At 40.1% G+C, this 13,237-nt stretch overlaps 1 long non-coding RNA gene and 2 pseudogenes across 1 annotated transcript in view; all 3 read right to left on the bottom strand.

The window, feature by feature from the left end:
• LOC115288151 overlaps window positions 1-13,237 on the bottom strand; it is a 37,968-nt gene that overhangs the window by 16,236 nt on the left and 8,495 nt on the right. The window lies entirely within an intron of this gene.
• On the bottom strand, window positions 690-1,162 carry LOC115288149 (annotated as a pseudogene).
• On the bottom strand, window positions 6,686-7,305 carry LOC115288147 (annotated as a pseudogene).

Raw genomic sequence — 13,237 nt, forward strand, 5'->3', positions numbered from 1 at the left:
TAGTTCCAGTAGGTGCTCTGTTAAATTTTAAATTTGCGCTTTTTCTAGTTTGTTGACATAGGCCTGGATTGCAATATACTTTCCTCTTAGGACTGCCTTTGCTGCATCCCAGACATTTTGGATTGTTGTATTTTCATTTTCATTGGTTTCCATATATTTTTAAATTTCTTCCCTAATTGCCTGATTAATGCAATCATTCTTTAGTAGGGTGGTTTTTAACCTCCACATTTTTGGAGGTTTTCCAGACTTTTTCCTGTGGTTAATTTCAAGTTTCATAGCATTGTGATCTGAAAGTGTGCATGGTATGATCTCTATTCGTTTATACTTATGGAGGGCTGCTTTATGCCCCAGTATGTGATCAATCTTGGAGAATGTGCCATGTGCACCCAAAAAGAAGGTGAATTTCCTATCTTCAGGATGCAGAGTTCTAAATATATCTATCTGTTCCATCTGTTCCAATGTGTCGTTCAGGTCCATTGTTTCTTTAGTGATTTTCTGTCTGGTTGATCTATCCATTGCTGTCAGTGGAGTATTAAAGTCCCCTGCAATTAGCACATTTTTGTCAATAAGATTGTTTCTTTCTGTGATTAATTGGTTTATGTATTTGGGCGCTCCTAAATTTGGCACATAGATATTTATAATTGTTAGCTCTTCCTGATGGAGAGACCCTGTAATTCCATGCCATCTCCTCAGGAGGAGATGCTTTCCGACATGTAGTAAAGATACAGGAAACCTAAGACAACAGCGCCTATGATGGGCAAAATCCAGTATGACCAGCAACTTTTGCATGTGGAATCTTTTGAAGGGTCCTTGCTACCACTCAGGTTTAAGGTCATTCGGATGCACATCGCCGATATAGTTCTGCTTGAGCATTTCCCTGGCATCAGAAGAGTGGCCTACGTCTTCAAAGTTTTCACCTGCATCTGCACCAGCTTGTTCCATTAGAACCTCTTCTCCTCCAGGATGCTCGTTAAGGAAACGGGTGATATTGTAGACTCACCTGTGGATCACCAGCCATATATCCTTCATGGAGTTGTGCTTTGCCACCTCCTCCAATCGATAATAGGTGACGGAGGTCTCGACCCCTTGCCCTTTCCCATCTTTGCCGCTTGCTTCCACAGTTGCCATTGTGCCTGAGACAGCTCTTCACCACTAACTGGGTTTCCAAAGCTAACTTCCTCAAGGTGGCCTCTGAGCTCCAAGAGACTCATTTTAGACGTGAGGACACCTTCAGATTGAAAGTGAGGGGATGGAGAAATATCTATCATGCTAGTGGAAGTCAAAAGAAAGCTGGAGTAGCCATACTTAGACAAACTGGACTTTTAAAGTAAAGGCAGTAAGGCGAGGGAAGGCAAGATGGCAGAGAAGTAGGAAGCTCTGTAATCTTCGCCCCACCCCATACCTATCAAACTGAGAAGGACTAAAGCATCAATACTCTGATCTGCAAGAGTGGGAGGAGAACACACAGACTCCAGAAAGAAGACAACCTCAAAGATGCCTGAGTGAATGAGTGAGAACTGAGGAAATTAAAAAACGGGCCAGGCCCTGAAAGTGCAGAGGGGGTGAGAGCCCCAGCCCAACACAGGGAAAGTGTGCAGAGCCCTGGAGAGACAAGAGGAAGAGAAAGAGAGACTGAAAATGCTCACAGTACTGTCTCTAGAGAAGTGACAACACTCATAGTACTGTCTCTAGAGAAGAGATAAAGAACTCAGCCCAGGACGGAGAGAGAGACTGTCACCCCATATATAACCTCAGGGCTCAGGGAGAGAAACCCGTCCCATAGAGCTGGCAAATTCTTCCGTGGGCCATCCCAGGTCAGCGCCGGAAAAAAACAGCCACCTCCCCCTGCTCGATCATAGCTGGGAGGCCAGCCGCCCATGGGAGTACACCTCATCTCTGGCAGCAGCAACGCCAATCCCGGCCAGTGCCAAGATAAGCAGCTCCCTCCCCCTATAAGATCCCAGCTAAAAAGCCGGCCACCAGCACGAGTACATTTCATCCTGGGTGGTAGCATTAAAGTTCATGTACTAGGATTTTGAAGCAAGGTGGGGCTTGGAAAATACAACCTTGTTCACTTGCAGCACAAGGATATCGGTCTCAAAAGAGCGTCTTGCAATGCTTGGTTTGAGCAGAGTTTGGGATGCCGCCATTCTTCTCCCAGCAACCACCAAGGCGAGGCCTCAGAGAGCAGCCACCAAGACTTACCTACACCAAACCACGCCCATCCACAAGGGAAAGCTGTTTTTTTTTTTTAATTCTCTTTTTTCCTTTTTCTTTTCTTCCTCTTTTTTTTCCACTTGCCATCCAGATATATTCTTCCTTATCTCATTATTTCTCCCCTTTGCTGGTTATATGTGTTTAGACTATCCATTGTGATTTGTTGTCTTCCCCCCCCCTTTTTTTTTCTTCTTCTCTTTTCTTTCCTTTTCTCTTCTTTCACTGTCTTTTCTTCCTTTCCCCTTTTGGTTTGCTTGTTTGTTTGATTTGTCTGTGCGTTTGCATGCTTTTATTCCCTGTGTGCTTGTCTGTTTTCCTTCTCAGGGCTATCTTAAGAAACAAGCCAAACTACACATGGTGGAGAGTCCCAAATATTGCTGAGTAGGGAAATAAAATAATCAAAGGCACAACAAGAGAAACCGAGAGACACCAGTAAAAGAACACTTCCTGAAACGACAGATCCAGGGCAGTCAATGAGGTTCCTTTAATAGAGCAATACTAACAGGTGCACAGGGCATAATGAGCTTTTAAAACTGACAAGAGACAGAAAGCTAGCCAAAATGACAAACGAAAGAACTCTCCTCTAAAGAAATTCCAGGAAGAATCACAGCCACAAAACTGCTCAAAACAGAAATAAGCAACATAACTGAACAAGAATTTAGAACAACTGTCATAAAATTAATTGCTAGACTTGAAAAAAGGATCAGAGAAGCTATTGATACAAAGACTAGGGACCTTCAAAAAACTGTGGCAAGTTTAAAAAAGGCTATTATTGAGGTACATAATAAAATGGAAGCGGCCACTGCACAAATTGAAGAGGAAGAGAGGAGAATAGGTGAATTGAAGATACGGTTATAGTAAAAGAGGAAGCCAAGCAAAAGAGAGAAATTGATACAGGAGTACAAAGGGAGAATTTGAGACCTAGGTGATACAATCAAACAGAACAATATCTGTATCATAGGAATTCCTGAAGAAGAAGAAAGAGAAAAAGGACCTTGAGGGGTGCTTGATCAAAATATAGCCAAGAACTTACTGAACCTGGGGAAAGAAATAGATATTGAAATTCAAGAGGTGCAAAGATGCCCCCTTAAGATGTAACTTGAATTGACCTTTGGCACGACATATCATAGTGAAACTGCCAAAATATAAAGATAAAGAGAGAATTCTGAAAGCAGCTAGGGATAAAAGGGCCCTCACATACAAAGGGAAACCTATCAGAGTAGTTACAGATCTGTCTAATGAAACTTGGCAGGCCAGAAAGAAATGGCAGGAAATCTTCAATGTGATGAACCTCAAAAATATGCAGCCAAGAATCATTTATCCAGCAAGCCTGTCATTCAAAATAGGAGAGTTAAACGTTTTCCCAAAAAAACAAAAATTGAGAGACTTCATCACCACAAAACCAGCCCTACAAGAAATCCTAAGAGGGACTCTATGAGTGAAGTGTTGCAAGGAATACAAGGTACCAGAGACACCACCACAAACATGAACTCTACAGAGACCACAATGAACCCAAACCCATATTTTTCAATAATAAAACTGAATATAAATGCACTGAATGTTCCAACCAAACGGCACAGGGTAGAAGAATGGATTAAAAAACAAAATCCACCTATTTACTGTCTACAAGAGACTCATTTTAGAACTGAAGACACCTTCAGATTGAAAGAAAGGAGATGGAGAAATATCTATCATACAAATGGAAGTCAAAAGAAAGCCAGAGTAGCTATACTTATACAAGACAAACTGGACTTTAAAGGCAGTAACAAAATATGAGGAAGGACATTATATAATAATTACAGGGTCTCTCCATCAGGAAGAGCTAACAATTATAATAATCTATATGCCAAATTCAAGAGCACTCAAATACATAAAACAATCACAAACAGAAACAATCTTATTGATAAGAATGTGCTAATTGTACTTTCTTAATACTCCACTGACAGCAATGGATAGATCAACCAGACAGAAAATCATTAAAGAAACAATGGACCTGAATGACACATTGAACAGAGGGAATTGACAGATCTATTTAGAACTCTGCATCCTGAAGCTAGGAAATTCACCTTCTTCTCAAGTGCACATGGCACTTTCTCCAAGATATATCATATACTGGGGGCATAGAGCAGTCCTCCATAAATAGAAATGAAATGAGATCATACCATGCACACTTTCATATCACAATGCTAAGAAACTTGAAATCAATCACAGGAAAAAGTCTGGAAACTCTTCAAAAATTTGGAGGTTAAAAATTACCCTACTAAAGAATGATTGGGCCAATCAGGAAATTAGAGAAGAAATTAAAAAATATATGGAAACAAATGAAAATGAAAATACAACAATCCAAACTCTCTGGGATGCAGCAAAAGCAGTCCTAAGAAAGAAGTATATTGCAATCCAGGCCTATGTCAACAAATAAAAAAAAGCGGAAATTCAAAATCTAGTGGAACACTGAAAGGAACTAGAAAGGGAGCAGCAAGAGAACCCCAAAACCAGCAGAAGAAGAGAAATAATAAAGATCAGGGCATAAATAAACAATATAGAATTAAAAAAACAGTTGAGCAGATCAATGAAACCAAGAGATGGTTTTTTGAAAAAATAAATGAAATTGATAAACCTTTAGCCAGACTCCTCAGAAAGAAAAGAGAGAACACCCAAATAGACAAAATCATGAATGAAAATGGATCTATTACAACAAATCCCTTAGAAATAAAAGCAATCATCAGAAATTACTATGAAAAACTATATGCCAACAAACTGGACTATCTAGAAGAAATGGACAAATTCATAAACATACATGCACTACCAAAATTCAAACAGGAAGAGATAGAAAATATAAACATACCTAAACCAGTGAAGAAATCGAATCAGTTATCAAAAATCTCCCAATGAATAAGAGGCCAGGGCCAGATGGCTCCCCAGGGGAATTCTACCAGACATTTAAAGCAGAGTTAATACCCATTCGTATCAACCTATTCCCTCCCCCCAAAAAAAGAAACGGAAGGAAAACATCCAAACTCATTCTATGAAGCCAGCATAACTCTGACTCCCAAACAAGACAGAGAACCAACAAAAAGAACTACAGGCCCATATCCTTAATGAATAGAAATGCAAAAATACTCAACGAGATACTAGCAAATCAAATGCAACAGCACATAAAGAGAATTATTCATCAGGATGAAGTGAGATTCATTCCTGGGTTACAGGGCTGGTTCAATATTCACAAATCCATCAATGTGATACATCACATTAACAAAAGAAAAGATAAAAACCATATGATCCTGTCGATAGATGCAGAAAAAGCATTTGACAAAATACAGCATGCTTTCTTAATAAAAACCCTTGAGATAGTCGGGATAGAAGGAACTTACTTAAACATTATAAAAGCCATTTATGAAAATCCCACAGCTAATATCATCCTCAATGGGGAAACACTGAGAGCTTTCCCCCTGAGACCAGGAACACGAGGAACACGACAGGGATATCCACTCTCACCAGTGTTGTTTAACGTAGTGCTGGAAGTCCTAGCATCAGCAATCAGACAACAAAAGGAAATAAAAGGCATCAGAATTGGCAAAGAGAAAGTCAAACTTTCACTTTTCCCAGATGACATGATACTCTACTACCTGGAAAACCCAACTGACTCCACCAGAAGCCTTCTAGAACTGATTGATGAATTCAGCAAAGTTGCAGGATACAAAATCAATGTGCAGAGATCGGTTGCAGTCTTATACGGCAATAATGAAGCAACAGAAAGAGAAATCAAGAAAATGGTCCCATTCACAATAGCATGAAAAGCCGTAAAATACCTAGGAATAAACCTAACCAAGGATGTAAAAGACCTATACTATGAAGAATACAAAACACTTATGAAGAAAACTGAAGAAGACACAAAGAAATGGAGAAACATTCCATGTTCATGGATCAGAAGAATAAACATTGTTAAAATGTCATCATTACCCAAAGCAATCTACACGTTCAATGCAATTCCAATCAAAATTGCATCAGCATTCTTCTCAAAGCTAGAACAAACTATCTTAAATCCGTGTGGAACCACAAATAACCCCGAATACTCAAAGTAATATATTTTTAATATATGTAATTTTGTTACAATTTAAAAAAATCAAACGCAAAATTCTAGAAAAACCTAAAATTTACTATTGATAATACTTCCCACAACTGTGCTGTGCTACAATACACGTTAGGAAATTAAGAAAAGCATTATATACTTAGAAACATTCAACATCAGGAGCTTTAAAATCTAACTGTATATAATAGCCCCTCAAAAAGCTACAACCTGTATTTTTAAAAAGGTATTTTCTCTACAAAGAATCTTATAAGCTATACAAAAACCTGTACAGTTTTTATACTTAAGCTAATATTGAGCCACAGTTGAATTCACATTCTTAGCAAAACCATTGCCTGAGCACACACACACACTCCACACATATCATTACAGGATAGCCAATTATTTTTCATCCTCTTCCTCTTCCTCATCATCTTCATCTTCTTCCTCCTCTTCCTCTTCCTCCTCATCTTCTTCTTTGAACCTGTAGGCCTGCCAGAGCCCTTCTTTCCCACTTCACTTTTGCCCTTGGTGCGATATGCGGCAATATCCTTTTCATACGTCTCCTTTAGCTTGGCTGCCTTCTGTTCATATGGTTGCTTATCTTTGGCTGACTGTTCAGACCACATTTCACCCAGTTATTTTGCAGTATCCCTAATCTATAAGCCAGGGTGTTCACTTTTGATCTTTGAGTGATGTTCAGAACAAAAAAGCAAGAATGCCGATGGAGGCCTTTTAGGAGCATTGGGATCTTTTTTCTTTCCTTTCTTGTCACCTTTGGAAGGAACGTAATTTTTCATTTCCCTGTCATAGTGAGCTTTGTCACTTTTTTCCATATCTTCAAATTTCAACTTTTTCTTCGCAGACATGGTCTTCCATTTCTTGGAACACTTCTTGGAGAACTCAGTGAAACTGACCGAAGAGTCCAGGTGTTTCTTCTTGTGCTCCTCCCAGCAGGTCTGCACGAAGAAGGCATCTGAGGACATCTTGCCCCACGGCTTGTTGGGGTCTCCTTTACCCATGGTGACTGATGGTGTCTGGTGGCAGCTTTCCTCAGAGTCCCGCAGAGAGGACAGATCCAACCAAGATACTTCCTTCCTAGGGTTTATCCATAGCCTCCTTGACCTTAATCACAGCAATTTCTTACTTGACACATCCCAAAGGCAAAGTATATTGAAGAAAAAAACCAAAACGGGACGCATCACAATCCCAGATTTTAGCCTCTACTACAAAGCTGCCATCATCAAGACAGTATGGCATTGGCACAAACACAGACATAGACCAATGGAATACAATAGAGAACCCAGAACTGGGCCCACAAATGTATGGCCAATTAATCTTTGACAAAGCAGGAAAAGTATCCAATGGAAAAATGACAGGCTACTTAGCAGGCTATGCTGGGAGAACTGGACAACAACATGCAGAAGAATGAAACTAGACCACTCTCTTTCCCCTTACAAACTCAAAACGGATAAAGGATCTGAATGTGATGCAGGAAACCATCAACATCCTAGAGGAGAAAGCCGGAAATAGCCTCCTTGACCTTAATTGCAGCAATTTCTTACTCGACACATCCCCAAAGGCAAGGGAATCAAGAACAAAAATGAACTATTGGGACTTCATCAAGATAAAAAGCTTCTGCACTGCAAAGGAAAGAATTAAAAAAAAAAAACTAATAGGCAACTGACAGAATGGGAAAAAATAAGGCAAATGGCATTTCAGATAAAGGGCTAGTATCCAAAATCTACAAGGCACTCACCAAATTCCATTCCCCAAAAACGAATAATCCAGTGAAAAAACAGGCAGAAGACATGAATAGACACTTCTCCTAAAAGGACATCCAGATGGCCAATAGGCACATGAAATGATGCTCAGCATCACTCATCGTCAGGGAAATACAAACCAAAACCACACTGAGATACCACCTCACACCAGTTAGAGTGGCTAAAATGAACAAATCAAGAGACTATAGATGCTGGCAAGGATGTGGAGAAACAGGCACCCTCCTCCACTTTTGGTGGGAATGTAAACTGATGCAGCTGCTCTGAAGAAAGAGTGGAGGTTCCTCAAAAAACTATCAACAGAACTCCCCTGTGACCCAGAAATAGCACTGCTGGGGATCTACCCAAGGGATACAGAAGTGCTGATGCATAGGGGCACATGTACCCCAATGTTCATAGTGATACTTTCTACAATAGCCAAATCATGGAAAGAGCCTAAATGTCCATCAACTGATGAATGGATCAAGAAGATATGGTATATATATACAAGGGAGTATTATATGGCAAGGAGAAAAAATGAAATCTGGCCATTTGTAGCTAACTGGATGGACCTCGAGGGTGTCATGCTAAGCGAAATAAGTCAGGCAGAGAAGGACAGCTACCATATGTTGTCACTCATAGGTCTAACAGGAGAAACCTAACAGAGAACCATGGAGAAGGGAAGGGAGAAAAAAGAGTTAGGGAGAGGGAGGGAGGCAAATCATGAGAGACTCTTGAATACTGAAAACAAATTGAGGGCTGAAAGGGGGAAGGGGTGGGGGGTAAGGAGGGTGATGGTAATGAAGGAGGGCACTTGTGGGGAATAGCACTAGGTGTTATATGGAAACAAAATTGACAATAAACTATATATGAAGTTAAGAAAAATAAAGGCAGTAACAAGAGATGAAGAAGGGCAGTAAAGAATAATTACAGGGTCTCTCCATCAGGAAGAGCTAACAATTATAAATGCCTACACCCCAAATTCCAGCCTACCCAAATTCATAAAACAATCACAAACATAAGCAGTCTTATTGATAAGAATGTGCTAATTGCAGGGGACTTTAATACTCCACTTATAGCAATGGATAGATCAACAAGACAGAAAATCACTAAAGAAACAATGGACCTGAATGACACATTGGACCAGATGGACTTGACAGATACATTTAGAACTCTACATCCCAAAGCTAAGGCATTCACTTTCTTCTTGAGTGCACATGGCACATTCTCTAAGACAGATTACATACTGGGTCACAAAGCAGCCATCAATAAATACAGAGAATTGAGATCATACCATGCACACCTTCAGATCACAATGCTATGGAACTTGAAATCAACCACAGGAAAAAGTCTGAAAAACCTCCAAAAACATGGAGGTTAAAGAACACCCTACTAAAAAACAAATGGGTCAACCAGGCAATTGGAGAAGAATTTAAAAAGATATGAAAACAAATGAAAGTGAAAATACAACAACCCAAACTCTTTGGGATGCAGCAAAGGCAGTCCTAAGAGTAAAGTACATTGCAATCCAGGCCTATCTCAGGAAACAAGAAAAATCCCAAATATAAATCTAAATGCGCACCTAAAGGAACCAGAAGCAGAGCAGCAAGAACACCTCAAACCCAGCAGAAGAAGAGAGATAATAAAGATCAGGGCAGAAATAAACAATATAAAATTTTAAAAAACCAGCTGACCAGATCAATGAAACCAAGAGTTGGTGTTTTGAAAAAATAAAATCGATAAACCTCTAGCCAGGCTTCTCAAAAAGAAAAGAGAGCACCCAGATAAACAAAAATCACGAATGAAAATGAGTCTATTACAACCAATCCCTCAGAAATATAAGCAATTATCAGGGAATACTATGAAAAATTATATGCCAACAAACAAGACAACCTAGAAGTGATGGACAAATGGACAAATTCCTACCAGCATGCATGTGTGCACGTGCACACACACACACACACACACACACACACACACACACAGACACACACCACCAAAACACAAATGGGAAGAAACAAAATCAGAACAGACCCATAACTAGTGAGGAAATTCAATCAGTTATCAAAAATCTCCCAACAAATCAAAACCCTGGACAACATGGCTTCCCTGGGGAATACTACCAGACATTTAAATCAGAGTTAATACCCATTCTTTTCAAGCTGTACCAAGAAACAGGAATGGAAGGAAAACTTCCAGACTCATTCTACGAAGCCAGCATCACCTGGATTCCCTAACAGGACAAGAGACTCCCACAAAAATAGAGAACTTCAAGCCAATATCCCTGATGAATATGGATGCAAAAAAATCCTCAACAAGACACTAGCAAATCAAATTCAACAGCATATAAAAAGAATTATGCACCATGATCAAGTGGGATTCATTCCTGGGTTGCAAGGCTGGTTTAATCAATCAATATGATACATCACATTAACAAAAGAAAAGACCCATATGATCCCGTTAATAGATGCAGAGAAAGCATTTGACAAAATACAGCATCCTTTCTTAATAAAAACCCTTGAGAAAGTTGGGATAGAGGAACCTTAGCTTCAACATCATAAGTCATTTAGGAAAAGCCCACAGTTAATATTATCCTCAAAGGAGAAACACAGAGTTTTCCCCCTAGGTTCAGGAACATGACGGGGACGTCCCCTCTCACCACTGTTGTTTAACATAGTGCTGGAAGTCCAGGCATCCGCAGTCAGGCAACAACATGAACGAAAAGGCATTCAAAACTGGCAAAGATGAAGTCAAACTTTCACTTTATCAGACATTGTATATACATGGAAAACCTGACAGACTCCACCGAAAGTCTGCTAGAACTGATCCATGAATTCAGCAAAGTTGCAGGGTGTAAAATCAATGTACAGAAATCGGTTGCATTTTAATACCCCAATAATGAAGTGACAGAAAACGAAATCAAGGGGTGCCCGGGTGGCTCAGTCAGTTAAGCGTCTAACTTCAGCTCATGTCATGATCTCATGGTTGGTGGGTTTGAGCCCCACATTAGGCCGGGCTCTGTGCTGACAGCTGCTTTGAATTCTGTGTCTCCCTCTCTTTCTGCCCCTACCTGCCTCAAGCTCTGTCTCTGTCTCAAAAATAAATAAAACATTTTTAAAAATATTAAAGAAAAGAAAGAAATCCAGAAACTGATCCCATTCACAACTGCACCAAAACCCATAAAATACCTAGGAATAAACCTAACCAAAGATATAGAAGATCTGTATGTGCAAATCTATAGAACACTTATGAAGGAAATTGAAGAAGACACAAAGAAATGGAAGAACATTCCATGCTTATGGATTGGATGGATACATGTTGTTAAAACATCAATACTACCCAAAGCAATCTACACATTCAGTGCGATCCCAATCAAAATTACACCAGCATTCTTCTCAAAGACAGAACACACAATCCTAAAATTGTGGGACCACAAAGGACCCTGAATCTTTAAATAATATTGTAGAATAAAACCAAAACGGGATGCATCACAATCCCAGACTTTAGCCTCTACTACAAAGCTGTCATCATCAAGACAGTATGGCATTGGCACAAAAATAGACACATAGATCAATGGAACAGAATAGAGAACCCAGAACTGGACCCACAAATGTATGGCCAATTAATCTTTGACAAAGCAGGAAAAGTATGCAATGGAAAAAGACAGCCTCTTTAACAGATGGTGCTGGGAGAACTGGACAGCAACATGTAGAAGAATGAAACTAGATCACTTTCTTACACCATACACAAAAATTAACTCAAAATGGATGAAGGACATGAATGTGAGACAGGAAACCATCAAAAGCCGAGAGGAGAAAACAGGCAAAAACCTCCTTGACCTCAGCCACAAAACACATTTACTCAACACATTTCCAAAGGTACAGGAATCAAAAGCAAAAATGAGCTACTGGGAACTCATCAAGATAAAAAGCTTCTGCAATGCAAAGCAAACAATCAACAAAACTAACAGGCAGCCGGCGGAATGGGTAAGATTTTTTGCAAATGACATATCGGATAAAGGGCTAGTATCCAAAATCTATTAAGAACTCACCAAACTCCGCACCTGAAAAACAAAGAATCCAGTGAAGCAATGGGCAGAAGACATGAAGAGACACTTCTCCAAAGAGGACATCCAGATGGCCAACAGACACACGAAACAATGCTTAGCATCACTCATCGTCAGGGAAACACAAATTAAAACCACACTGAGATACCACCTCACGCCAGTCAGAGTGGCTAAAATGAACAAATCAAGAGACTATAGAAGCTGGCGAGGATGTGGAGAAACGGGCACCCTCCTACACTGTTGGTGGCAATGTAAACTGGTACAGCCGCTCTGGAAAACAGTGTGGAGGTTCCTCAAAAAATTAGCAATATTATTCCCCTATGACCCAGCAATAGCACTGCTAGGGATTTACCCAAGGGATACAGGAGTGCTGATGCATAGGGCACATGTACCCCAATGTTCACAGCAGCACTTTCAACAATAGCCAAAACATGGAAAGAGCCTTAATGTCCATCACCTGATGAATGGATGAAGAAGATGTGGTGTATATATACAATGGAGTATTACATGGCAATGAGAAAGAATGAAATCTGGCCATTTGTAGCAATGTGGATGGAACTCGAGGGTGTCATGCTAAGTGAAATAAGTTAGGCAGAGGAGGACAGATTCCATATGTTTTCACTCATAAGAGGAATAGGAGAAACTTAACAGAGGACCATAGGGGAGGGAAGGGGAAAAAATAAAGGAGAGGGAGAGAGGCAAACCATAAGAGACTCTTAAATACTGACAAGCTGAGGGTTGATGGGGGTGGGGGAGAGGGGAAAATGGGTGATGGGCATGGAGGAGGGCACTTGTGGGGATGAGTACTGGGTGTTATATGGAAACCAACTTGACAATAAACTATATTTTTAAAAAAAGGCAGCATAGCTTTGGATGCAAGTCATCTCTTACCCTGTACTGCTGGCAGCATGGCATTATAACTAATATGCGTCCCACACACGATGTGGTATTTTAAAGCTATCCATAGGAATCATTCATATATTGAGGTGCCAAGACGGTGGAGCAGCATGGAAGTCTTTTTTCTGTCTCATGTACGTGAAATGCAGCCAGATCAACGCTAACCCATCCTGCACACCTGAAACCCGAATTGAGGATTAACACAACAATCTGCACAACCTGAACCACAGA

This window comes from Suricata suricatta, chromosome 3, assembly GCF_006229205.1.
Source record: "Suricata suricatta isolate VVHF042 chromosome 3, meerkat_22Aug2017_6uvM2_HiC, whole genome shotgun sequence".
In the NCBI taxonomy this organism is placed as follows: domain Eukaryota; kingdom Metazoa; phylum Chordata; class Mammalia; order Carnivora; family Herpestidae; genus Suricata; species Suricata suricatta.